The following is a 4,799-nucleotide window of genomic DNA, read 5'->3' on the forward strand; positions in this document are numbered from 1 at the left end:
ACCAACGAGATAACTGCCTTGCGTACTCCAAAATGACGGAAGCAATAAGTTTCAACAGGTCGAGTACGTCACCGGGGATGGAAGCGAGACGGTGCACACTGCTCAAACGCTTCCACGAGTGGTACCAGGAAAGCGACGTCAACAGAGAAGGAGCTCGCGGTTCAGCATAATGCGGTGCTACGGGCCCGTGTATCTTCAAAGTTCGGGGAGGTGGCAGTATAAAAAAAAAACCATCAGCGCCGCACACAAGTGTGCACGAATAACACCGGTCACAAACTCCCAAGCCCCACTGCTCCACTCGACACCGACACGAAATACGACAACAAACTGTGTCAAAACGCCCCAAAAGTGAAGGCGTCTGCTCCCGTACTGCAACTATCGGAAGTGAAGTGTTGGGCGGATGTCCTTCACAAAAATATATAAAAAATGCTTTGCGCCAGGATCACTTTCATTTATTATTGTACGTAATGACAAAATCCCAATAATTTGTTTTCCTATCTGGTTCAAGCTAGTCAGACTGCTCATAACACTGGTCAAGCAAGAAAATAACAAAAATTTGAACTTTTTCATGACCGGTTTCAGATTTATTGTTAACATATCGTTATTCATTGCAACGGACTAACATTACAGATTTTGCCTCCATACTTTTTAAATGCAAACTGTTCTAACACACGGCTGTCCATTGTGCCGTGTTTTGTGCATTCTTCTATAAATCTGTAATGGTCAGCGACCAAAGAGATCACCCGCACTTGTCAAGCTTATATGCGCCGCGGGGAGAAATGTATATCGAGTAGGAAGTGTCGGGCGTGGTGTCATTCAGTAGAGTAGATTGCCGGGCTAGTTGGTTTTCGAACTTGGAATACATTTTAGCGCTCAAAAACAAGGACAAAGAGACGAGATACAGACAGCAGAGTCCGCTACTAACAACTGATTGTATTATATGAAACGACACTTCTATACCATCCGAGTTTCTAATTTCGCTCCACCACTAGCCAACCCGAAGCCAGGCCGCGTCATTGAGGAACGCACGCTCCTTGTCCAGTAGATCAATTGAGGCCACGCTGACACATGCTGCACCACCCTTCTTAATCTCATCCGCCTCGACTATCTCCCTCACAGTTTTTTCCTTGTGCCGTGTCAGAATCTTGCTCTCGGAAAACAAAAGCACACACTTGCAGCTTTGACAATGACCCGACAGACGGCCGTCCCGATAATTTCCTACTTTAAGTTTGTGTTCCCTCAGCCTATCATTAACACACCTACCGGTCTGACCTATATACTTGTTTCCGCATGATAAGGGGATCTGATATACTACTCCCTCCGCACATTCAACGAAGGGATCCCTGTGTTTCACCGCGCAGCCAGAAGGGGCCTTACGAAAAGGATCTGTCATCCTACATAATCTACTAAGTTTGTTTGGTGCGGAAAACACTACTTTCACGTTTGATCTATTGGCCACCTTTTTTCAGCCATGCGCCGTTTTGTGAATGTACGGTATCACCGCGACCTTTTGTTTATCTCTGGAAATCATTGGGCGAGGGCAATCTTCACTACGCAATCTTTTTAATACGATCTCTGCAACTGACACCACTACATTCTTTGGGAAGCCAGCTGCCAACAACCGCCTATACTGCGTGCAGGCCTTCTGACATCACATGGTGGCATGATTTTTTGAGGGCGTTCAATATGCACATATTGGCAATACTCCTTTTTACCAGTTTCGAATGAGCTGAATTGTACGGCAACAGGGGTTTCTGTGCTCTAGGGTGGTACATCCAACACACGTCTTTCAGAAAAGATTAGTCTGATATCAAGGAACTGCAACACACTATCTACCGGTAGCTCCTGGGTTAGTATGAGGGGGTGTAAGACGTTTTTAAATACAGTAAAGAGGTCATCCAATCTCGACTGGAATTCTGCAGGCCCATGGGTGAACAGAACTCAAAAATCATCCACAAATCTAAAAACTTTGATTTCTTTAAAATTGTTGCCTTCATTAAAGTGCTCAAAAAGAATTTTTTCCTGATGGGCTAAAAATCTGTTACTGAGCATGGGTGCCGAACATAAGTCAATGCATGCCCCTTGTTTTTGTATATAGACCCCGTCATTCCATTTCACAAACGTCGATTTAAAATAAAACGAGAGTATTTCAATGAAACTCTCTTCCGCAATACCGATTTGATTCTGGACGCGTATATATATATATATACACATAATATTTTAAGGCGAATTTTGATTATGTTTTCTTATACATTGGGAATTAGCATATGACAATACACAGAAAAAAAACAAGTCGACTGGACACGCGTGCATGATCTTATCTGAAGAGACCTTACTGTCTTTCTGTAGTTGAAATTCAGCTACACTGAAACGGCAGAAAACGCCTCCAAGATGCTGAAAACATATGTTCCAAGTTTGGTTACTTTGCCAGTCACAAAAGCCAAACTTTGAACATAGGTTAGTGCCAAATAACTGTGGCTCTTCGTTCACTGTAAAATCCAACGGGGCTAATGTAACTTGTCAATACCGGGAGTTCATGAGAAAAGAGAACCGCGTTTTTTGGTCCGCTTAAAATAAACTACACATCGCAGAAATCTCAAGCTTCGTGACAATGGGACGCTAGCGGTTAGGACAGATGGGCGAAAATTTGAGAACATGACATTATTTAAATTAAAAGATAATGAATTAAAAGATAATAGAGAAAAACAAAATTTTCTAATTAGGCAACGCCCACAAGCTGAATATCGCCAAAACAAGAAATGGCATTATGAGTTAGATGAAATCAGGGATGGGCAAAATACATGCAAATATGTATCGAAATACAAATACAAAATACCTCGTCAAAAATGTATTTAATTACAAATCTAATTAATTTTCCAAAAAAGCATTTAAGTACAAGATACAAATACAACCAAATGTATTTGGTCTCCTCCAAATACTTTTCCAAATACATTCTTCAAAATTTGCGTCAGGGACTTCAGGGCACCTGCAACGGGTTTCTGGGTATCTAAATTTAATTTTACATCCCACAGTCGGAAGTTAGTGTGCGAGGCTCTAGTAACGTAATAGAAATATAATCACAAAAAAAAAAGAAGATGTGATCAGCTTGGACGTATTAGGTGAAAAAAGTAGAGCTTCAACCAGCTTTCTTTGTCGATTCCATTTTGGTATAGACCAACAAAGAACCGAGACGACCAAGAGGCGCAGCGCTAGCTAGAGAACGTTTTATTGTTGCAGCTCGCCCTAGTTACGAAAATCTGGACGACCCACGGCAGTTAGAATGTCCCAGGCAAAAATATGGATGGAAATCAGACTGGAAAGCATCGCAAGTTGTCACAGGCACTCACTTAGCCAGTCTGCCGGTGAACGTCGATTTCATCACTATTTTTGGCCTGGACTAGCACCGTAATCACAAAGTCGCTAAACGCTGGTGCTTGAGTGACAGACACTGCATTGGGTGCAGAACGTAGTTTTCTTCCTCCTCTGGACAGTGACAATAAATTTGAGGAATGTATTTTCGCCCACAAAATTGTATTTAATTACAATTGTATTTGAAATATCCAAGTTTAGTATTTAAATACACACGTCAAATACATTACCCAATTTGTAATTAAATACAAAAGCAAAATACACAAAGTATTTGAAATACGTATTTTAAATACTTGTACTTGAAATACTGCCCATTCCTGGATGCAATTAAAGCAAAAACGATGCAAGCAAGGTGGACAAGAATGGCAATACTAATCCCTGGAGAAGGGGAACAAAGGCGACAGAGGACAAACACTAGTCTCCAAACACAGCTATAGGTGACTATAGTCACCAGTGTTGCCAACTCAAAAATTGAAAACCCGCAGTCGGAATCTCGAAAACCGCTAAAAAACCGCTAAATCCAAAACACAGCGCAAAACGACTTTTTAAACATTCTTTTTTTTTTTGCTTTAATTCTTGACAGAGGTATAATAACAGTATAGATAATATCAGTGCCATCTGAAAGGATGCTTTCCATATGTTTTGACTAGAAATCTGCCACGCCACGCCACAGTTTATCCAGGTGATCCGAAGCCAAAATTACAGAGTGAGCGCGTACGAGCATGGGAAGGAACCCTTCAGCAGTGCATGACTAGTCAGACCCGTTCAACTTGTAGAGTCCTCTGCTACCAGAGGAGAAAGATGCAGCGACCGAAGCATGCTTCTTCGTTGCAGCGTGAATAACCAAATCCACATTCTTCGCAGATAGTTCCGTTTTGAAGTAGCGGCACCTGGCTCGTCTGCTATCACCAGGGACCTCCAGTAGGCAGTCTTAAGTTTCGGGTTTTATAGCCAGTCTTTTCTAAACTTTTCAGCGTACTTCACCGCGCCCATTTCACGAAACAGTGACAAAAACGTCAAAGGAAAATTGGAACATTCATGCTGTTCAAACACGCGCGCACAAAACGGGGAGGCATGTTCCGATATTCGACGTCTTAATGTTTTGATGACGTCACAGGTGGTACTTGTCAATACTGCAGATTGGGCGAGTTGGTAAGGCATCACTTCAAACCAGCGCACAGGTAGACAGTTATTCACACAAGAAATACACTCACACAGCGCTGTGTAAGTATATTTTCTGTGTGTTTGAATTTTGAATAAGTGTTTGCCTGTGCGCTGGTTCGTAATGACAGGTGTTACTCTCACAAACCAGAACGTTACTGAGAGTCAGCGGAGACGACTGTGGCTTATTATCCTTATTATTATGGATATGAAAGTGCATAGTGAACAGTAAATTGATATAAAACATCTTTATCTCTAAAAAAACGCCA

This window comes from Ixodes scapularis, unplaced genomic scaffold (genome assembly GCF_016920785.2).
Source record: "Ixodes scapularis isolate PalLabHiFi unplaced genomic scaffold, ASM1692078v2 PGA_scaffold0__279_contigs__length_252992795, whole genome shotgun sequence".
Classification (NCBI taxonomy): domain Eukaryota; kingdom Metazoa; phylum Arthropoda; class Arachnida; order Ixodida; family Ixodidae; genus Ixodes; species Ixodes scapularis.